Source organism: Ambystoma mexicanum, chromosome 1p, assembly GCF_040938575.1.
Source record: "Ambystoma mexicanum isolate Mex_15411 chromosome 1p, UKY_AmexF1_1, whole genome shotgun sequence".
In the NCBI taxonomy this organism is placed as follows: domain Eukaryota; kingdom Metazoa; phylum Chordata; class Amphibia; order Caudata; family Ambystomatidae; genus Ambystoma; species Ambystoma mexicanum.
Window position 1 is genome coordinate 460,819,141 of NC_090921.1, and position 23,937 is coordinate 460,843,077.

Consider the following 23,937-nt stretch of genomic DNA (forward strand, 5'->3'; position numbering starts at 1 on the left):
ATCAGGGGCTATAGCCCCCTTAGCCCCCCCTAGCAACGCCCCCGACTGCAGCCCTTATACTGTGCCAGAAAGGTAACCTTGCCACTTTGGGTGCTTCACCCCATACTGTATTTGGCATAAAGGTCAGGCCACAGACAATGAGAACCCTCGTGTACAATTCAATCAGCCATTTTATGAACTAATTGGAGTCTTCACCCCCGTCCAGTGGACGATCTCCATACAGGGCAGCTTGCCACTTTGGGTGCTTCACCCTATACTGTATTTGGCATAAAGGTCAGGCCACAGACAATGAGCACCCTCGTGTACAATTCAATCAGCCATTTTATGAACTAATTGGAGTCTTCACCCCCGTCCAGTGGACGATCTCCATACAGGGCAGCTCCCTGAAACCATGAAGACAATTACCAATGATTCCAGAGCACCCATACAGCTTTCCGCAGCATAAGGTAAAGTTGCCACCATTATTATGGAAATGACGCTCCCTTGCGAAGTGGAATATGCGTTTCTACATTGTTATATTCAAGTGAACTACTTTGTGGTAAGTAATTTCAATGCAATTACTTCTGGTTATTTTCTTGATTTTTTTTAAAAATAATGGGGTACCACCCATACCCAAAGAACCCACCTTGCGGTGCACTAAGTAAAGTGGAGTAAGAAAGTGGTTTTGTGCGGAGGACATTTTCTACAAACAAAACCATGACTCCAAATCATGAGGACCCTTCACGTTACCACATGCGCTAACAGCATTTGAGTTTGGCGGTATTTTCAACAAGAATACCACCAGACTCTAAGTGAGGACCAATGTAGTATTTGGCTGCGAGGGCTGGAGATGTACGAGTTACTTCCTGTAATCTGCAACCACATGTGAACAATTCCAGGGTATGCTGGTAATTGGCGTATTGATGATCAATTCTCTTTAAGTTCCTTGATTTCTTCGCTGCATTACCAGTTCTGTTTCTTCATCTTGTAGTCGTTGAAACCGTGAATAATTTATGGTTACAACTGACATGAGAACCCTAGCTTGAAATTAGGAATTTTCAGTAATAAGAAGCAGAGAGCTGCTTGCTTTTAAGTTTCCCCCCGCTCGTATAAATCTTCCGGTCACAATATGCAGGTTGAATGGGGCTCCCTTTTACGACTTCCAGGTCAAGCTTGCGCATTTTACCAATCAGCGAAGCCCATATTAACGCGGCTGGCTTCTCCCAGTGTCTGCCGCTCGCTGCACACCACACATCAGACAATGTGTTGGTCATTTTCGGCTCATTTCATGATGACAGGTAGAGCTCAGCTTGAGTTTCATTAGCCCTTTTACAGGGCACGTAACAGAGAAAGGAGAGCACGAGAATGCCTTTAACGCTAAACAAATCCAACTGCGATTCCACCCTGCCCATTTATACACCAGTCGCGATCTTCTCTTTCTTTTTTTTAGACCGTGGCATTTTACACGAGCGGTGTCGGAACGCCAGAATGAAAGGCTTTCATGACCTGGAATCTCACCCAAAGTGGGGGAAACAGCGGCAGCTAATTAAAACCGAGCATTTAATAAGGTGGGGACTGCACAGTAGAGGAAATGGCAAAACCACTGTTAATTGGAAGTCATTCACCTACAAATGAACTGCCAAATTGTTTGAAAATAAAAGGCATTCACATGAGAAAAAGTAACATTAGGTTAATGAGCAAATCATTCTTTCATTAGGTAATGAGCAGTGTAAGGGGAAGATTATGAGCAGTGTAAGGGGAAGAATCATTCTTTCATTAGGTGAGGAGCAGTGTAAGGGGAAGAATCATTCTTTCATTAGGTGATGAACAGTGTAAGGGAAATAATCATTCTTTCATTAGGTAATGAGCAGTGTAAGGGGAAGAATCATTCTTTCATTAGGTCATGAGCTGTGTAAGGGGAAGAATCATTCTTTCATTAGGCAATGAGCAGTGTAAGGGGAAGATTCATGAGCAGTGTAAGAGGAAGAATCATTCTTTCATTAGGTAATGAGCAGTGTAAGGGGAAGAATCATTCTTTCATTAGGTGAGGAGCAGTGTAAGGGGAAGAATCATTCTTTCATTAGGTGATGAGCATTGTAAGGGAAAGAATCATTCTTTCATTAGGTAATGAGCAGTGTAAGGGGAAGAATCATTCTTTCATTAGGTCATGAGCTGTGTAAGGGGAAGAATCATTCTTTCATTAGGCAATGAGCAGTTTAAGGGGAAGATTCATGAGCAGTGTAAGGGGAAGAATCATTCTTTCATTAGGTAATGAGCAGTGTAAGGGGAAGATTCATGAGCAGTGTAAGGGGAAGAATCATTCTTTCATTAGGTAATGAGCAGTGTAAGGGGAAGATTCATGAGCAGTGTAAGGGGAAGAATCATTCTTTCATTAGGTAATGAGCAGTGTAAGGGGAAGATTCATGAGCAGTGTAAGGGGAAACATCATTCTTTCATTAGGTAATGAGCAGTGTAAGGGGAAGATTCATGAGCAGTGTAAGGGGAAGAATCATTCTTTCATTAGGTAATGAGCAGTGTAAGGGGAAGATTCATGAGCAGTGTAAGGGGAAGAATCATTCTTTCATTAGGTAATGAGCAGTGTAAGGGGAAGAATCATTCTTTCATTAGGCAATGAGCAGTGTAAGGGGAAGATTCATGAGCAGTGTAAGGGGAAGAATCATTCTTTCATTAGGCGATGAGCAGTGTAAGTGGAAGAATCATTCTTTCATTAGTCAATGAGCAGTGTAAGGGGAAGAATCATTCTTTCATTAGGCAATGAGCAGTGTAAGGGGAAGAATCATTCTTTTATTAGGTCATGAGCAGTGTAAGGGGAAGAATCATTCTTTCATTAGGTCATGAGCTGTGTAAGGGGAAGAATCATTCTTTCATTAGGCAATGAGCAGTGTAAGGGGAAGAATCATTCTTTCATTAGGCAATGAGCAGTGTAAGGGGAAGAATCATTCTTTCATTAGGTCATGAGCTGTGTAAGGGGAAGAATCATTCTTTCATTAGGCAATGAGCAGTGTAAGGGGAAGAATCATTCTTTGCTTGTTCAATAGTTCTTGCACTGCTTTATCCCTGCCCCAATTTCCGGTTCACACCCACCACTTCTGGTCCAGTTCTGAGAGAATGTTTCACCCACCTCGGAAAGTATAATACAAGGAAAGCAGGTGTGTACCACTAAAGTAAGTGGAGTGGGCCTTCTGCGTCAGCAATCAAGTGCCATTCCTAGCCAACAAGGTAACAGTCGCCGTCTCTGAGAAATAGTTCCAGGCTCTTTCACATCCACCAAGAAGACAGGTGACATGCAGAAAGTTGGCACATTACAGAGTCTGTATGATAAGTCCTCTTTGATAATCATCGATTTATGCACGCAATGCCAAACCCTACCCAGACTCCCCCATCCCTAGGCAAAAGGGAAACAAAATAGGAAGTATCGAATCATATTAAGAGCGGTCTTTGTGATTATGGAGACTTTCAGCTATTAGGTAGAAGGTTAGTCCATCCCTACCTTGACCACGTCAGAGTGCGTTTATCCCATTGGCTGAAATGGATGCCCTGAGAATCCATATGTCGAGTATTCTTGCGGTCATCGAGTCTGGGTAAAGGCAGCCAGGACCTTAGTCTGGTGGTAGGGTGCAGTGCTGGGGCTAAATGTTTCTGGCCCTGTTAAACAGCTTCAATCATATCAAAAGGAGTCACAACCCCGGCTCACTCTACTAACCTTCCACACAATGCCTGCCTCCCTCCTATATCAGGAGGCCCTCTCATGTCAGATGCTCAAAGATCGCACTGGTCAATGATTCCATTGCTTACAGAAATGCATCCAGTTACCATAGTAAAGTACATAATTAAAAGCTCTATTGATCTTGGGGCTACGCATTGTTACAGGGCTCTTGAGAGTATAGTGAAGCCCCCTTTGGACATTTCCTAGTGCAGCACAATGGGTATAGGCCATAGGTAGCATCTCATCTTTGAGTTTTTATTTGTGTGGTTATAGGGAAAAAAAGGCTCCATATCAAAAAGATAATGAAGTATTGTTGTCTCCTATACTAAGTGAATTAGAAAGGTGCATTCACAACTTGGATTCAGAGCAATGAGTGGAAGAGGTTCCACGTGTTAATATCCCCGCAAAAAGATCACCATACAAAAATATTGCCATACAAAAATATCACCATACAAAAATATCACCATACTTTTGTGGCAATATTAAGCCATGGAACCTGCGGGGACACCACTGCAACCCCCATAATTGTTTTAATGGAGCGGGGGACACCCCTGCAACCCACAGGCCTAATAACCCCACAAATTATCCCTACTAATAATATCGCCTATGGCCTTATCCCACAACCATATATATGGCAATATTATTGGTGGGTATAATATTACCTGATACTGTGGAAGAGAATCAACTCTCTCACCCAAATATGGCACACTAAACAAATACCACTGGTGCAAATAGACCTGGTGTACTTGTCCTCCTGGACAGTTTGACAGCCATTCGATGCTAGATATTCCTGAAAGGACTCCTGGACATTGGCTTAGAGGAAACTGTGTTATGCTGGATGACATCTTTCCTCTTGGATAGGATGTGGACTACCTACATGTCCCCTTTAAGCCCCTCCACCGCAACATCACCTGTGAGGTACCTCAAAGTTCCAACCTATAACAACCCATTTTTAACATCTGCATTTACATCTTTCAAATCATTTGCAATTCAGGCCTATCCTGCTAAAATTACATAGATGATACTCAAATCATTAACACTATTCTCCAAACCTCAACACCAAATCCAGCTGACCACCTGCCTTTCACTTACAGCTCATGGATGATAATACATTAATTAGATGTGACCCAACTAAGACTAACTAAGCTCAAACAATCCACCACTTAACCAATCCTTTGCCTGGATATAAGGTCACCCACTCGTCTCCTCTACCCTGCAGTCTAGTGTTCCTCAAGTCTCTGTCCTCGGCATTCTCCCTTTTCTTTCTATACTTTTCCTCTTTGTGCTGTTATAGAGACTAGGTCTACAAGGCCCACCTGAACTACCAACACCCAGCAATCATCTGAAAAATGGAAGGGAGAACAGTAGGAATCTGCCGGGCCAATTTATAGTGGCAGTACACCGCCTTTCCCATTCCGCACGATGGCAAGCTGAAACCATGCTCGTCAGCCACGCCTATGAACCCCAAACAACATTTGTAATTGTATTGATTTTCATTTACTTAGCGCTTTTGCCAAAGCACTTTGCAATAACAACAAATTAACCGTGCAAAATAACAAAAGGAAACATTACATCGAAAAATCATTAACTAAACAGAGAGGAGATAAGATTGAAACTTTGTGTGAAATAGATGAAGAGAAGGCGATGAGGGAATAGATGAAGGGAGAGAGTTCCAGTGTTCAGGTGCTAGAAGATAAAACTGAAAGGCGGAGGCAGGACATGAAGGTTTCTGAACCATAAGACGAAATTGAGGTTGTGAACGGAGATGACGGGAGGGAGAGCAGAATGTGTCAACAGAGGAAAAGTAAAGGGATGCATTTGTAAATGGTACAGTGAAAATGAAAAAAAGTGGTCAAATCGATAGAGAGAGGAACTTGATGGAAGAGAAGAAGTGATAGAAGAGGGATGGGGTGAAAAGGGCAAATAGGAAAGTTATATACTGAGCAAAGAGGGGGTAAGATGAGAGGCAGGAAGGCCACGGAGAATAGCAGAACAGTAGCACATGCAAAAGAAGACGAGAAAATAATGAGGAGTTTGGTGGTCTGCAATGATATATATGGACTGGCGAATATTCAAGAGAAAGAAATGAGCAGTAGCTGAGATATGAGAGGAAAAACAAAGTGAAGAATCAGAAGCAATCCCAAGCTTGCAAGCTTAGGCGGAGAAGGGGGGGATTGGATGGGGGAAAGGAAAGGGCAGGTGGGGCTAAAGGGGTTGGAAGAGTGGACGCAGGAAAGAATAGAACCTTAGTCTTGGAGGGGCTTAGCCAAAGACAGTGAGAGGACATCCAATGTTTGATGGCTAAAAATACATTCGAGATAGTAGAATGAAGATAATCAGTAAAGAACGAAAAGGAAAAAAAGTATTCTCAGGGTAGAAGTGACATGATAATTAAAGGAGGACATAAGAGTAGAGAGAAGAACAGTATACATTGAAAATAGTAAAAGACCAAATACTGAGCCTTGAGAAACACCATTAAGAAAAGCCTGAAGCTCGAATCCTTCTAACAGAATAAGAAGATCTGAGAGATAGGAGTAGAAAAAGCATTGGAGAACAGAGCCAGAAAGATCAAGTAAGTGAGGAAAGAAGAAAAGGCCAATCGACTGTGTCAAATGCTGCAGACAACCCAAGGAGAATCAGAATATAAGAATGTTTAGAGTCACTAGCAGAAAGAGGAGCATTTAATAATACACGAAGGAGAGCAACCTCTGTTCAATGAAACATACTCCCCTTGCAATCTTCTACCACCACACTACATTCACGGACCCCACCCCACTCTGTCACACAAACACACTTTAGCCAGACACCTGCTAGCATCATAATCAGAATTTTTATTACAACTGAGTCACTTGGAGCTCACTTCACAGCCTGCAACATCTTTAGGCCTATTGCATACACACTCCTCCACTTAGACCAGTACCTCTCCTGGTGTCTGATAGCTAGCTGTTATATAGCAGATCTTTGGTTCTCCACTCCATATAAAGCATATGCTCAAGTGTCACAGCCAGAAATAACTTAGAACCATATTGTCACACTGGGTACAGTGTGCATCCATCAACACCTAAGGTTTCAAACCTTGCTCTCCCTCCACTCCCGTGGCCGGCATGATATCGTCAGAGTAGGAAATTGGTTTGAGCTAGGCAATCATTTTTAGGAGGTCTCAGGGAGAGAGTGGAGAGGCCTCAGTCAAGAAGAGCAGTGTGCCTGCTTAGGTGCACAAGGCGCTAATACTGTGGGAGATTGATTCAATCATCTTTAAAATTTTGTCTCTTTTTTCAATAAAAAAGTTGTTGATTCCTTCCCATTCACATAGCATTTTTGCTACTTCTAAATATTGTACTATATGGTGTAAATATTATTATTGATGTTTCTCAATGTTCAGAGACTCTCCACCCACAAGTTGTCAAAATCTATAGGATTTGGATAGAGTCAGATCCGATCTATCTTCAGTCTAACAACATTTATGGTCAGTGCTTGATACAGAGACTCACTAACACTAGTACCTGCTTGCTGATGAGAAATGCTGGTTCTCTCCCACCGAAAGGATTGTCTTCCCGATGAGAAGCAACGGGTCTATGTCTTTCAAATCAAAGGAGTGCAGGCACTCAGGACCAGAAAGTCCCAGCCCATTTAAAGAACTGTTCATGGTGACCATAACTATGGGCAATTTACACGCTGTTACTTGCAATTAGATACAACCAATGACAGGCAAATGTTTACCTGAATTACTGCTTCATAAATGTCATATATTTACCTAATTGCCTTACTCCAGGAAAATGACACCAGCAGACACTCGCCAAAACATTGGATTCATTTCCCCTTGGTTTGACATCAGTAGTAGTATCAAAAGTCTCTTACAATGCATTTTGAGGTAAGAGCTGGAGTGTAATACAATACATGCAATAAAATGGACGTGTCAAAATCTTTATAAAGGACACATTTGGCACGATTACAAATCCAATCATACTCAAAAAGTTTGATTTGAGCTCGGGTTGGATTTGTTACCAATAAATCTATTGTTATCGATGCATCCGAGAGAGCATTCACATACATTTTAAAAACAGTGTTTCCACCCTTAAAGATTACAAAATGCATTTTCTATCCATTGTTCACCTCCTTCAACAAAGGTTTAGCCACAGAAGTCCTGATCTGATCCCCAATAATCTGTTTTCCAGGAAAACACATTTGGCACATTTAAGTTGGTTGGAGAGGTATCAGCCAGTGTCTGTGTTTTCTATTACTTATTGGGGGTCTTGAAATGCTTTCAACTTAAAAGGATACTGTTCTTTATTAAAAGTCATGTATATTTTAGTTCTGATGCATATCCATACCATATGCTTTAAAAAAAACTAGGCTCTTGAAGATTGCTGTGTGTGAGGGGTCAGAAATGTGAGGCAGGCAACTATTTAGAGGTTTGTCATAAGATGCCATTCTATTAATTCAAAAGGGTTTGACAAACGCCTCACTGTCCTTACCCTGACACGGATTTCCCTGCCTATTAAAATAAACTGAAGGAAACACTCTAACTATAGGAATCTATCCCTCACACTTATGCATACACCAAACTTAACAAGGTCATGTATGGCAATTCAAATATAACAGAAATAAGAGTTATGCTCAAAATCTGATAACTGTTTCTCCTTGTGACCCGGGTTAGATTCCCTTCACCAGATTCAAACAGGATTTTCAATCAACAGTTAAAAATAGGAAAGTTCTGTTTTGCAACAAATTTCTAATAACGTTATTCTTGCTCCAACAAGACTCTCACTTTCACATGACCAACAATTCATAATATTCCACAAGTCTTTATCCCTCCACTTATGGCAGAGTTCAACACAACTTCTCAGAAAACAATTATACTCTGACATTTCATCTGTATCAATAAATGTGCTCTTGTAAGGATGGTTCCCCAACAGTTCACAATATACTTTTAGTGGTCATACCACTTCTTCTACACAATCATTAACTTCAACACAGTACTTCAATGACTTCTTCCTGGTCCATTCAGCTGCCAGGATTATTACAACAAAGTCCATTGCTCTGATATATTCACCTGCCAGGACTCCACACATCTCCTAACTACTTCAAGGACTTCAAACAACTTAGCAAATTCCTTTGACTTTCCACATCAGTTTTGACTACTTCTTCTGGCAAATTAATGAACACATTGGTGCTGTTTGCTCCACACTTGTGATTGCCACATGCAATAAGGTTATGCTCCTCTCCTCCTGAATACTTTCCATCAGGAGGGCAGCTTTCATGCCACTCTTGTTTTCCCACTATTATATCACCCAAATGCTGTTAATGGCTATTTCTCACACTTCCTCTTCTTTGGCTTACACAATGCTTGTTTAGGGCAGTTCCAATTATTGATTCTTCCACACTCTGGCAATACGGTTTACAAACAACTTGCTTCTCAATAGCCCTCTCTTGGCTTTGGCAATGTTGCTTCTTATTTGCTTCTTGTAATATCGCCCTCTCTTGGCTTTGGAAATGATTCTGACCTTTATAAGTACAATTATATCATTCCTGTCTGTTTCCAAAGTTCTTATTATACTGCCACCTTAGCTTCTTAGTATCAGTTTGGTGTTCAACCACTTCACTTTCGTTACTTTTTTTTTTTTTTTTTTATTTATTTGTGTTTGATTTGAAGCTATAAATCCAATAGAGTCAAACCTTTGCAATTTGGTACAAAATATAAATCTTCACAATTAACACACATACCAATCACCAGAGTTGGAGAGCAGAACCCAAAACCACAGGAAGTTCAAGTACCCCACATTACAAAAAAGTATACGGCACCTGCCCTTTCCCTCCAGATTATGCATGGATGTCTCTCTCCAAAGTTCTTTCATCTATCTCTTGTCTCTGATTATTATAAATTCTTCATTGTCCCCAATATTTCATTTCAAATATTGGTATCTTTATCAACGCTATTATCTCATTTCCCGCAGCCCCCTTCCTTAGTATTGTCTTTATCTTATCTTAAGAGGTTTAGGGACCTTAGTGTGTTTACCACTGCTGCTGTCAGAAGCACTTTGTGCCCAATATCATTCTGTACCACATATTTTCTGATGTTAACCATTCAATCCTTGACACAACTCTTCCTAGTTTTTTTACCCTCAGAGACCATGTTCGTTCACATTCCATTAATAAGTGCCTTAGGGACTGGTTTGATGGGGAAGCACAGCCTTCACAGTATGTCACAGCTTGATCCCCCTGCTTTCGAATTTCTAGTATCTCACCAGTGGGCAGTATATTAATCCTGGCCCTTAAGAATTTGTTCCTGACCGTACTGTCTGGATATTTCTACCAGGAATGTATTTTGGGGGAGTGATGTCCTTACTTTCGAGATGGTTTCTATCCATTCCAGTACTTCCAACTCCCGTTCTACCTTTAAGGGATTAGCAAATAAAGTTTTGAAGTCTGATTTTGTTTTGGCCAGTGCAGTTTTTGCCATCAGTTATAACCACCCCAGGTTGCTAGATTTTGAATGGCCAAGGTGTACCTTGATGTCTTCGTTAAGGGAGTCTGGTTTGCGGTCTATAGAGCGATAGCAATTTCCATTCTGCCAAAAAGTCCAGGGATTTCAGCCCCAGTTCTTAGCACAGATGCCACCCTGGAGTACTCAATAGTAGGTTTAGAGCCCCCTTCCGTATTCTACCTTCCAGCTTGGACCAGTTTGTCTCCCACAATTGTGGTTTGGCTTCCAAGCCATAAAGTAGTTTTGGTACTATTTTAACCGACTAGTACTTCATCATCAGGACAATGGAGAACTTGCAATATTTGGAATAGATTTCTTTCAGTTGAGGAACTAATGAAAGGGATTGGGTGAGGATATCCTGTTCAACTTTATAGGTTGATGGACTTGCATAAACCGTATGACCCAAATATACAAGTTCTTCCACTTGCGGAATTGTTTGGCTGCCTAATGCCCATTTTTTTAAATTGATCTTCTTCTTGGGATGTTTGAATACTTTATTATAAGCCCATTTTTGGCAGCATATTCACCCAGCCCATTCAGCAAACGTTCCAGGCCAATAGCGGTTTTGTCTACCAAGACGAAGTCGTCGGCATAAGCCAGCCAGAAGATCTTTCTCGCATTTAATTCCGGACTAGCCAAGGCCGACAACTTCAGATGTTCCCTTACATATGCTAAGAATAGATAGAAGAAAGTGGGTGCTCCCAGGCACCCCTGCCTTAACCCTCATTCCACTGTCACTGATTCTGAAATATGACCCTTGTTATCCAGCCGCACCCTTACTGACGTCCCCTTATGCAGCTCCATTATCATCGACAACAATGTTTCCGGAATCCCTTTCCCCCTTAGCTTATGCAACAGCTTTGATCTATCAATCTGGTCAAAAGCCTTATAGAGATCAATCCAAGCTCCGTATAAGGGCAGACCTCCCTTGAATTAAGTAGTTTCATTAAGCAGATTTAATATAATGCCATTCAGCGCCTTTGACAACCCTATTCTAAATCCTGTCTGAAAACAGGAAAGAACCTTCTCACTCTCCACCCGAACTGACAGCTCATTCAACAACAATTTCATGAATACCTTACTCTCAATGTCAAGGAGGGCGATAGGATGATAATTAGATGGATTTGTCCTGTCGCCCTCCTTGAAGAATGGAATTACCAATGCCGTTTTCCACGACGGGGGGAACTGTCTTTTCTGTAGAATCTCACTATACAATTGTTTTAATAGCCTTGCCCAAAGTGATGGATCTTTTTTAAGAACCTGGTATGTAAGGGCACTGGTGCCTGCTGCTCTTGAAGTTGAAGCCTTATTCATTATACCCTTGATCTCTTCCTCCTCCAGATGTAACTCCCACCCGTGGTCTAAAGGCAAGCATTCTAGCTCCTTTTGCGGTTTTCTAAAGATACCTGTGAGATGTTCTATCCATTTCCTTTCGGAGACCAAATTGCATAGGGAACTATAAGATTCGGAATCCAGTTCACTTATCACCGACCAGAAGCTTCTTGAGTATGACTCTGAGACTAGCTTTAACATTTGTTCCCCATCTCGTTGCTGGCGGAGAGCTTTTTGTATTTTTGCCCATTCTTTATATCTGCTTTTGATTACCTTTACTTCCACGCTATAGTCCCTTCGATTTCTTTTCTTCTAAATTCTTTTTATTGATTAACAGTGGTCTCAACAGTTACAGCAGCTTCATTCCCATAATATACTCAAATTATCTACCAGTTTCATTTCTTACAAACATTGTTACATGGAGGTTTCGTCTTCAGAGAGCATTTCACACAGGTACATGCGGAAGGGGCCCCAAATGTCCTTTGGCCTGCTTACCCCGGGCTGGGTCAAAACGTATTGCTCCTCGCACTCATTAACATAAGTCAATTCCCGAAGGAAAGTGGTCATGCTTGGTGGTGTAACACTTTTACAGGCATGTAATATACACTTCTTAGCCACCGCACATGTGATATTAAATAGACTTCTGGTTTTCTCGGAGCATTTACCAATGTCTCCAAATAATTATTTTTGAGGAGTCAGCTGTGGGGGTATCTGTGTGATTTCCGTCAGCATCTCGCCCACCTTTCTCCAGAAGCCCACCAGTGCCGGACATCCCCAGTACATGTGAAATGAGCCCGCCTGTGGGGACCCGCTTTTGGGACATTCGCCATTGCAATCAGCTACAAATTTGGCCATTTTAGCTGGTGTGTAATGTAATCCATTTAGGATTTTGAATTGGATCAGGCGTAATCCAGCATTTAGTGAAACTTTTTTCGTAAGTGCACAATATCTACTCCATTTGTCTTCCGAGATTGGCATCTGTAGGTCTGTTTCCCATTTGTCTTTAACCCGGTTCCTTGTGGGGGTGTGGGTTTGTACTGACATATACAACTTGGAAATACCCAGCCCTCCCTTCGTGGTGATGAGTTGTGAACAGGGATGCAGGGGTGGTTCGTCCGAGAAGAGCGGCCATTTTTTCTGGAATGCGGCTCTCATCCTGTAGTATTGTAATACCTTAAGTGGCCCGCCCCCAACACCCTTGTGAAGTCTCACAGGGTTGCAAATTTACCATTTATAAGCATGTCCCCCACCCTCATCTCCATATCGGGATCCCAGGTCTCTTGTATACCCGTATCAAATGTCAGGGGGATAAACGGAAAGTTCCACAAGGTGACCTCTAGGTTGTAAGGTATCTCCAGTTTCAATCTTTTGAATATTGTGCCCCAGGCCTGAACACTGCAGCTAACTGGATCATATTTGCATGTGTCTTTGTGTCGTGAGTTAAATATAACTGACTTGATGTCTGTCGGGGATGTGGTATGTGTTTCCACCCACGTGTGTGGTGTATCGTCAGTCTCTTCGTACCAATACTTTGCAAATTGTGTCTGGGCGACCAGGTTGTAGAGTTCAAAATCCGGGGCCGCTATACCTCCGATACAGTATGGTTCCGTCATTTTTGCCCACCCTATTCTAGCTGTTTTCCCATTCCAGAGGAAGGTCACTATCATTGAGTGTAGTCTGGAAAAAAAAGTCCCTGCCAGGCCATATGGGTATATTTGCAACTGCACTTCTGTCTGGATCTATATGTGCCATTATACTAAATAATCTGCAGAGATTTAAAGCCGTAGACCTTTGGGGGATAAATCCATTCTGGTCCGGGTGAACCAACGTGGAAACTAGGGGTAGCATTCGGTTTGCCAGCACCTTCGCGAATGTTTTGACATCCACATTAATAAGCGAAAGGGGTCTATATGACGAAATATCACAGCGTGGGCGTCGGGGTTTGGGTTATTATAGCCTCTCTCATTGTTGGGGGCAATATGTTTCCCTTTAGCGCTTCCTCCCAGGTTCTTAACATTATAGGAACAAGTTCCGTGCGGAACTCCTTATAAAATTCGGCCCCCAGACCGTCAGAGCCATGTGCTTTACCTGGTGAGAGGTCCTTAATCGCCCCGTTAACTTCTTCCACAGTGATCGGCTGATCTAGAGCCAATTTCTTTTCGAGCGGGAGTTTGGGGAGCTCCAGTGTCGCCAAATAGGCCTTTATCTCAACACTTGTTTTCCTGTCTTTATTTGCATATAGTGTTTGGTAAAATGTAAAACGAATTCCCCCGTTTATCCCCTTCTCACTTGTCACCACCTCCTTTTGTGCCGATTGTATGCTGGTGAACGGGTGTGGTTGCTTCTCATGTTTGATAAAGTTGGCCAATGTTATACCCGCCTTGTTCCCCTCACCATATCTACGTGCTCTGGCAGGGGCTGCCAGATATCGTATTTCTCTGGCAGCCAGGTCATCAAAGTCCCTTATGTGTTTGTGAATTGATGCAAGGGTATCTCTATCATGTGTGCGGCTATATACTTCTTCTAGGTTTTTTAATGTATTTTCCACCGCCTCAAGCTCTCTTCTTATCCCCTTTAGGAGACCCGTGGATTTCGAGATCAGTGTCCCCCTAGCCCAAACCTTGAAGGTCTCCCAAACAGTGGAGATCCGTTCCACCGTCCCAATACTGTAAGCAAAGAACTCATCTATTTCAGTTCACAAAGATTCCACCACATTCGGGTCACTAAGTATCCCTCCTGGCATTCTCCATCTCCTTGCCGGTCTGGGGATATCTCTAAATTTAAGCTCCAACAGCACGGGGGAATGGTCAGATAGTGTATGGGGTAGGATTTCACAGGTCTGCAGTGCCTCCGATAGGCCTTGTGACACAAAAAAATTATCTATGCGGGATTCACTGTCGTGGACAGAAGAGTAATATGTGTATCGTTTGGCACCAGGGTGTAATATACGCCATGCATCCACCATTGCCATTTGTGTGAGTAGTTGGCCCAATGTGAGTGCCGTTCTGGTGGGCATTCTCATTTTCGTGCTGGATCTGTCTAATGTGAGATCTAGTGCCCCATTGAAATCCCCTCCCCATATCACTGTGGACACATCTAGCTTATTCATTATTTCTTATATGATTAAATAAAAGTCTGGGTCATCAATGTTGGGGCCATATGTGTTGACCAGTGTTATTTGTTTACCCGCTACTTCTCCCCATACCAGGGCATATGTTCTCAGTGGGTCTATCTTATGTCCCTTATTCTGGAACCCCAATGAGGGGTGTATTAGAATAATAACTCCCCTGGACTGAGACGAATAGTCAGTATAGTATCGTAGCTTCCCCCATTAAAGGCAATATTTTCATGTTTACGGCACCCTGTCCATGAGTCTCCTGCAACATCACAATCTGAGGGCTGTACTTGGTAATATAATTCCCGACCTTCCTGGCCTTCATCGAGTTGTTTAGCCCTTGCACGTTCCAGGATAAAAGTGGTATTCTTAACCCATCTGTGGCATTACACATACGTGTGTTATATCCAGCCATCGTGTCGAACAGTCTCAGTGTCCGCATAGTGGGAGCAGCAACCGCTTATGCGAGACCACATGACTTTTAAACCCAAAACCTGAATTGGCCCGTTCCAACATCTGCGGGCCCATCTTACCAACTTCTCCCAATTCCCCCCTTCCCTCATATATAGCTCAACATAGCTCAACAGTTCTCGATGTCTTGACCCCCCCGCATCATCCCCCCAAACTTGACGATGCTGCCCCATAACGCTCATAACTTGCCCGGCGGGCATTCCTCTGAGCTGGTGGACTTTTCCTGAGGGACTGCCGCTGTGGCAATCTGGCCGCCTTTGTCAGAGGCTACACGGCTCGAAAAACAATGAACTTTGATCCAGTCTAACTATAACAGTATTTCTTCAACATTTTTTTTGCTGCAGAATTGATGTTCCTTCCTCAGTCTGCGGGGTCCCTTCTCCCTTCGGCTTGTCTTGGTCTTGCATTTTGATCTCCCCCACGGTCTCCGGAGGAAGCTGGATGGAGGCTTCCACATACGCCATGGCATCCGCAGGGTTCTCAATGAAATGGGCTCTTCCTCCAGGCTGAATTCTCATTTTTGTAGGGAAGATTAAGGCATAGGGCACATTGTGCATTCGTAGCTGTTTCTTAACCAACTCATAGGATCTGCGCTGCATTTGTATGCTTGCTGAGAAGTCCGGGTATATGTGCATTCTATTTTCTTCATATTGCAGCGTTCCCTTTTCTCTAGACAGTCAAAGTATTGTGTCCCGATCTCTATAATTGAGGAGTCGTGCTATTATGGTGTGGGGTGGAGCACCTGGCTTCGGAGGGGGGGGCAAGAGTGCGGTGAGCCCTCTCAACGAGGAAGTGGTCTGAGAGGGATTCCGTCCCCAGGACCACCTTCAGCAAATCTTCCACCTGTCTTTCCATGGAGCCCTTGCCAAACGTTTCCGAAACCCGACTATTCAAATGTTATTTCTTTGTGATCTAGATTCAAGATCCAGTTCTGCTTTGAGTTGGGTTATATCACGGCCGTGTTGTGTGACCGTGTCTTCATTCGTGCTTATTCAATTCTCTGCCTCCGTAATGTGTTTGCTCTCCTTTTCCACACGCGCTTTCAGGGATCCAATTGTCGCCACAATGTCATCCAGCTTAACATTAATCGCCAGGAATCCATTTTGCACTATTGTAGCCAGGCGGTCGATAGGATCCGTTTCCCGGTTGTCGGATGTTTGAGCAGTCCCCCGGCCGTGGCATGCGTCAGGGAGCTGGCAAAGGAGTCCATTGGGCTGGTCTTTTTCCCTCCTGCGCCCTTTTTTTCGGTGCGGCCCATGTGGTACTGCTCCCGTTTTAGGGGTGGACTGTGCTCTCCCACATATGTATGTCTAATATTATACAAGAGAGTTGAATGAGTACAGGGGGGGGTGTCACTGCACCAGCCCGTCTGCCCGGCTCAGGATGTATTGTAAACAATGTAGGGTTGGCTTCCCCCCACCTCCTGCAAGCAGGGTCCCACAGCTAACCTGCTGCCCGGGGGGTCCCTGAGTACCTCCTTGTTGTTGTAGACATGTAGGGTTGACAGCCCACCACCTCCGGCTCAAGTGCCTGTATCTAATCCACACCAGTGTTTTATGTATGGCTCTTCCCTGCTTTCACTTGGGCTTTATAGTCCCTTGGCTGTTCTTGCGGCCCCGGTGTCTCCCAGCCGCTCCCCCCGGGCCCAGGAAGCGTCTGCTCTGACTTCCCCCGTTACACTTCACTTACTTGGCAGGGGGTTGGGGATGTCCGCTACTCTCGTGGACCTCTTCTCCGCTGCCGGTCACCCGGAGCGTACACCCAGGAGGTTGTCTGAGGTTGGGGAGGCCCGGCCTGATCCACCCTCAGGCTTCCCCTTCACTGCTGTTTCTCTGACCCCGGATGCGCAGCCGCCCACCACGCCTCCAGGCGGGTCTCCCACTCCAGCGCTGCGTTCGGATTTGGAAGCGCAGCTGTGTGGCTTTCACAGCCTTCCCAATCCGCGCAAAGTCGGTAGCCGTTTGTGTTCTTTCACGGGTGGGGGCCACTACGCCGTGTGCCGTCTCCGCTGCGGCGTGTCCCGTTGTAGGCACAGTGCCCCTCCCCCCGCTTGGCTTGCTCGCAGTCACAGAGTCCTCGGCTGTGCGTGAGTGACACGTGGAGCCACCAGGCGGTCGTGCCTCAGCCCTTCTGCCGCCGCGGTCTTCAATTAGGATATCTCAGTTGATATGCGGTGAAAATGTACAATTTTCACAGGGTTTGTTCCGTGGACCCTCTGCAACCGTCTTTTCCAATTTCCTTCTATGGATGTTGGTTCTGGCAGGATATATTTGTAAAAAGGATTACTCTCGAGCCGGAGCTCTCCTCTCAGGCGGCCATTTTCGATTTGCGCAACAGCGCCCCCTCCATAGTCCCTTTGATTTAATTTTAGGGCCTTTAAGCCGTGGATGCTTTTTCTTAGGTTCCGCTTCCTTACCCAAGTTTCCTCATCAAAGCTATGTATGTGCTTATACTGTGTTTTATTTAAGGGATGTTTTAGAGGTACCAATGACCATATAAAATTCACAAACTCCTCTGGTTGGCAAAGATCTTGCACTGTATGCTCTGGGATTCTTTTTAGTTTTCTGTTTAACTCCCTCCTGCCTTGGCCATATTTTACCAATATTAGCTTCCCAATTGCCCCTGATAAGGCTTGGTTGTGCACTGCCGTCGTGGTTATTGATAGATCTGTAAATGAGAGCTTCAGTCTCAAGTGATCACTTCCCCCCTCCTGTCTCACCTCTAGCGTGGAGGTGCAAGAAAATAAGCCCTCGCTAGCAAAGATATAATCTAGCACGGGGCTGAATTGCCTCTGTGACACGTCATGCGAGGGTCAATATCTCCCTGCGAGGCACCGCTTACCATTTTCGGGTCCCACGTATTTACAAAACCAAGCCATGCATTCCCCTTATTAGATATTTGCTGTAACACGTGGCTATCTTTTCTTTGGTATACACACTCTGAATTTAGGTCCCCTGCCATCAAGATGTTGGTGCCATGGCATCCTTCCCATTCTGCTTTGATTTTTCCCATTAGATCTGTTACCTTTGCCAGAAATGCATGGAGGTCGGAAGAGGCGGGGTTCCAGTATAAATTTATCACAATTAAAATAGGATTATCTAAGCTAATTGACAGTTGTGCTTTGCATGCTAGTATACCTATTACATCATAAAAAATTGGGGTAGCAGACTTAACAGAACTGCTTTTAAAAGCCGTAAATAAGCCTCCCGCAGCACGCCCCTTTGCCTTTTGGCTAGCTGGCAAACAGTGTATTACAAACCCTTGGATCTCAATTGGATTTACAAGCAATGTTTCTTGAAATAGCAGTATGTCCATTTTCCCAAAAAGAGAATCTCTTGTGTCTTTCGCCTTGAATGTGCTGGAGCTCCGCATATTCCAGCTCACCACATGAAACCTTTTTTGACTAAAGGTGCTTCTAAGTATTTGTGACAATATGTCTGGTAAAGCAGCTAGAGGTTTCTCCTGACTCAAAGCCCCTTGTACAATCCACTTGGCTCCATTTCCCCCAGGCCCCTGTGGACCTCTACCATCTCGTTGCAGAGCCTCCCATGGCCTGCCTTCGGATTGAGGGAGGCAAACGGGTGATATTTTAAATGGTTTGTTGGTTACTGTTAGACCTTCATATTCAAGGGCTTTGGCAGCCTTTAAGATCGCGGACTGTGCCTTTTTTGAGCTCAGCCCTATTTCATTAGTAGTCAGAGTGTTCCGATCTGGGAATTCCACGTATTCAATGTCATCAGAAGAAAACAAACAGAGGCATCTGGCTTTTTTAAATATAGTCAGAATCACTGATCTACTTAAGATTTACATTGTTTTGGCTTGTATATGATCTACAGCCAAAGTTTTGGAACTTCAAATCCGGTCGAGTCCTCTTCTTGGATACCCATTTCTATTCTCTGATCCTCCAAATGCCCATTGTTACGGGGTCCCACCCTGTTTGATTTCCCCACACCCGTGCCTGTCTCTGGGATGGTTTGATATTTTCCTTCACTCAGATTCATAATCATTGGTGGTAGATTCTCTGTTTGGCCAGTTGATTGTGGCTTCGGGTCTTGTTTTTTTGTTCTCATGAATATCGGGCCATTTTTATATTTGTCCTCCTGCATTGATATTTCCACTCATAGTTGATATAGTTAAATCTAATGAGTGTTTCTTCTTCTGTGTAAATATTGGGGCAAGTTTCAATTTTTTTTTATCTTGAACCGTATGGGTGTCATCTGCTTTTGCTTGTGCTTCGGTTTGAAGGCCAACACTCACACTCACTATTTCAGGTTGATGTTTTGGCTCCACATGATCAGCATTTGTTGCCCCTATCTGATTTTGAGTGGGGCTGTCTGAGCTGTTATCTTCCAATTCTGAACAATTCTCTGTCTTCTTCTCTTTTGTTTTTTTTTTGTTTTTGGCACTCTTGAATTTTCCAAAAGGCATTGTTCATTGCCCTTATTGGTACCTGGATTTTTCTGATTTTTAGGCTTTTTTTCTTTTTTTCAAAGGTTGAACAGGGATATCAATCTCAGTTTTGTTTCCCTTCTGTCTTTTCTTCATCTTTCTTCTTCTCCTATCGTTTTGATTGCTTGCCTCTGTCCAGTTTAAAGCTGATCCATTTAGAGCTTCTGCTGCCTCTTCCCCCAAGGTTTGTTGGTTCTCCTTTATAATCTCACCTTAATCCTCTGATACTTGGGCAATCCTCATAAGTTCCTCTAGTGTTGATTCCGATAGTGGGGTGTCTTCCAGTACTTTGGAATTTGACACAACAGATTGGCTCTCTTTTCCCCTCAGCTGTAATTGATCCTGCCAAAGTCACAGGGCCTCCTGCAATTGGCTTCTCCCGCTCTCTTCAGCCTTTTCATGTTCACTCAAGAGCGCCCGAAGGAGATCCACATCATGGCTTTGTTTTGTGACTTCTTTTTTGACCTCTGCAACTGATGGAACTATTGTGACGTTGATCACATTACTGAGGCCAACCATAGACGCATCACATTTCGCCATTTCATTTGTTAGTTCCAACAGTATCCCCGCTTGGGATTGAACCTCCCCTTTTAACATTTCAAGAATCGAGACCAGGGAGTTCAGGACATAATTGAATAATGTTGTTTCACATGCGGTTGAGGTTTCAGTTGTGTCTCCCTCCCGTCCCAGTGAGAGATCTTTATTATTAATGCCTCTTTCTGCACGATTTTCTCTTCCGTCATCTTCACTTTCAACCGTGCTGTTCCCCAAGACCCCAGATTCTTTATCTGGTGCTACCTCTTTACGCAGCACTTCTTCAGGCGTATTGTCGCTCCTTCTGCTGCCCAGTACCGACCGGACCCAATTTAGATCTGATTGATCTACCAACTCATCCAGGCTTCTGCTTCTTCTTTTCCCAAAGTATTCCTTAATTTTCCTTTGGATGTTCTTTGTGGTAACTGTATACTCCAACCCTCTTTTCCAATGGTTTATCTGTTCGTTATGGGTATCCTTCCCACTTTCCTCTTCTTCATGCTGCTGCTTTAAGGCATGCACTTGCGCCGTAGTTGTTGGTAGGTTATGGGCAGGACTCTCCAAAGTTCCACCCGACAATGGCGTACCTGTTGTGGTTGATTGTGCTACTGGTTCCAGGTAGGAGCCATCCCACTCTGGCACTTTTGCCAGCTCTAGATGAGCAGTGCTTCGTAGCTTCGTTTTTGGGTCACTGAAATCAATCTTCTTTGGTTATTTCTCCCTTTTCAATATACGGTAAGGGATGTTTGCTGCCCACTCTTGGACCTAGGGGTTAGGGCTGTCTCGAGCTTTAAAGCACTCTACCGGGGTCGCTTTTCTGCCCCTGTGTTCGCACTCCTCTAGCTTGTTTCTCTCAAGGAGCTACCGGTTTCCCAGTTTTTGTACTTCTACTCCCCCATCTGTCCTCCCTTGACCACCTTTTGTGCGCCTTTAGGAGCAGCTCCTCCTCTCTTGAGCGTCTAAAGCTTCGGAATGCGTTGACGGTCAAAAGAAAGGAGAAAGGCAGTTTGCCTACTTACCTTTGGTTACCTTGGACGCCACTCACACTTTACGTCCTCAGTTCTGGCCGTGGGGCCCGGCGTTCGTGTGATGACTCCCGGTATTCCCCAGTTTTGCTCCTCCCACACTTCACAGTGGGCTCACTGGGCTATCTGTTCCTACCCTCCGCTTACCACGATCGCGGTGCGGAGAGTTCACCCGGGGAGTCCGATACAGTTTTAACTAGACCAGTCTCTTGGTAACACCTTGCTCTTATCCGCGACTGTCTTAATATCCTCCATGGATGCGCAAGCTCAGGCAGACAAGCAAGCACAAAATGAATTCACCTGCTCACGGGCACACAGGCTTGCCGCTCCAATGTACTCCAGTGGACTGTAAACTGGGATTTTTGAGCTCCAGCTGGCTCTTGCTCTATTTTTTCCCAGGCTGGCTTTCTATCTCTTTCTATCGTGGCCACTCCAATCCCAGCCAAACACAGCAAAACACTGTCGCCTTACCCCGCTCTCGCTCCACTTGACCAGAGCTGGCATTTTAAAGGCGCTCCTCCCCTTTGCTAGTGTCCACAGTAAACAGACTGTGCTGGTTTCTGGCTGTAATAATGTTGAATGAAAAAGGCAGAGTCCCAACATGGCAAAACACTCTTGCCTCACTTCGCCTCACTTCTTTACATCAGTTAGGTAGTCAAAACGATTATTATTCTGCCACTTCACTTTCATTACATCCGTTCGATATTCAAAAGGATTAGAACGGGCCAGCGGGCGATCACGGAGCGTTCCGGGATCACAGAACACTAGTGAACTCACTGGGTACCGCATATGCGCCTGCTCGCTCTGCTGGCTGCCAGCCTTCTGCTTCTTCTGCCTCGCTCGGCCCGGCAAACTGCTTTGTTCTGCTTTCCGTGGCCCATGCCGGTCGGAGAAGGAGCGCTCCTCGCTCCAGGGCCTGCCACCAGTGCCCAATTTAGAATGTGGAAATCTTTCAAAAACAACGCTCCCCACCACGCGAGTTTTGCATTCACAGTCTTCAAGGGGAAAGCTTTCAAAAACAACACTTCCCACTGTGCAACTTCTGAATTCAAGGTCTTTGAAGGTTGAGACCCTCTCAGAACCAGCATCTGATCGACAAACAACAGTGGCTCCAGCGTCTCTGCTCTCCTTCAACTTCTGCTGCAACTGCAACGTGGAGTTACTGCAATCACTCCACCTCCAACTACTTCTCTCTATGGCCTGCACTGGAGGGGGCCTTTATACCTCCCAGCCTCCCTCAGGTGTGGGTCATTACCACTCTTAGGCTGCAACTTGCAGTGCAGTGCCTCTGCATCCCTCTTCAACATCCCAGTACTTCGGGTATTGTTGGACTTGTAGTCCCCAATGTTCAAATTACTTCTTTCAATGGGAATGTTGTTTCCAATTTTACCAACCTCATTTCTATCCTTAATTACATTTCCTAAAGGAGTATTTTAAGGACTTAATGAGTGGTTCTGCTTTACAGGAGATTTAGAGTTTGTTAATGTTTTGAGATTTGCATTTAACATTCCGCTGTTGATCAAAGGAGCCTTCACCATAATAAATGTGGGTGACTTTGTTGTGGGGGGCGTTACTCCCAATAAATGATTGATTATGACAGTTTTCACCACCATCAAGATAATTAGCTTTGGGAAAGAATACCTCGCTCCTACAGCAATCCATTACATATTTTGGCATCACTGACATTTCTTCCTTTGAGGAAGAAAAGTACTGTGTCTCTCCCAATGGAGTCCTCATATTCCCCTGCTGACCTTCTCCTCCCAGGTGATCCTCCCAGCTAATACCACCCCAGGATCAGGGTCAGGATCAGGTAGCGGCTGCCTTCTCCTGGTTACCTGGGAGAAGACTTTAGGTAGGGTCTTTGTGAGGACTTCGCAGGATTCATCACATGTGCCACATGTCTACAGACAACAGTTTTTCCCTCTTTTTCTCTCTCTGACTCTCTCTCTGGCTTACTTACTACTGCAAGCGTTGGGTTGTAGCAATCAGAACTCGCTGTCCTTGATGGTCTCTAAACTCAGCTGATATCTGGGTTATACCCCTAAGCAGGTTCTCTGCAGAATTCTCCCCTCACTTTCTGACTTCTTGTGTAAAGGACATATAAATCTCTCAGTATGATCTTGATTTCACTGTCATCCCTTCTACTGCACCATGTCTTTGGAGTACCATCTTAACTCCCTCACATCTTGTTCCCTCTATGTCCTTTTATAATGTGCTGCCTGTTCCAAGTGGCCTGATAATGCATGGAATTGATTGGACTAATTCTAAATTAAAAGCAGGTCGCGGATTTGGTTGAGGTTTCTTGTCCTACCTCCCCCCAATCTACTTTCCATGCATTGTTGGTCTCCTTTCTCTCCGTACATCTTCACTGTATGATGCTCAATGAGGATTTGGGCCGAGAACATCAATGCCATCACCGCTATCTTATGGTTAGACAAAACTGTCAAGGATCCTTTCAATACCAGCTAATTATTCTCTGCAATTTACCCTGTGTGTGAGTGGTGCACAGGTTCCATGCAGTGGTCGAAGTGTACCAAAAGAAGTAGTGGAACTATGTTCCCTGCTGGTCTGCCCCACTCCCCACAAACCCCATCGCCACACCCCCTCCCATTCACAATACAAACCCCAAAACACATGTGCCTGTTGTTTAAGGCAACGTTCAGTGCAGTGAACTGAAAGTGCAAGTTTCAACTGCTTCCTACACTTTTATTTTAAAACAAAACCATTCTGGAACGGTTTCTTTTCAAAATAAAAGTATAGGAACGGTAAAGCTTAATTAAAAGAAGTAGAGGAGCACCGCTCCCGATCGCTCCCGCCCACT

At 44.3% G+C, this 23,937-nt stretch overlaps 1 protein-coding gene across 5 annotated transcripts in view; it reads left to right on the forward strand.

Moving 5' to 3' along the window:
• The window catches only part of CRLF1 (cytokine receptor like factor 1), a 345,153-nt gene that overhangs the window by 315,055 nt on the left and 6,161 nt on the right, over positions 1-23,937 (forward strand). The window lies entirely within an intron of this gene.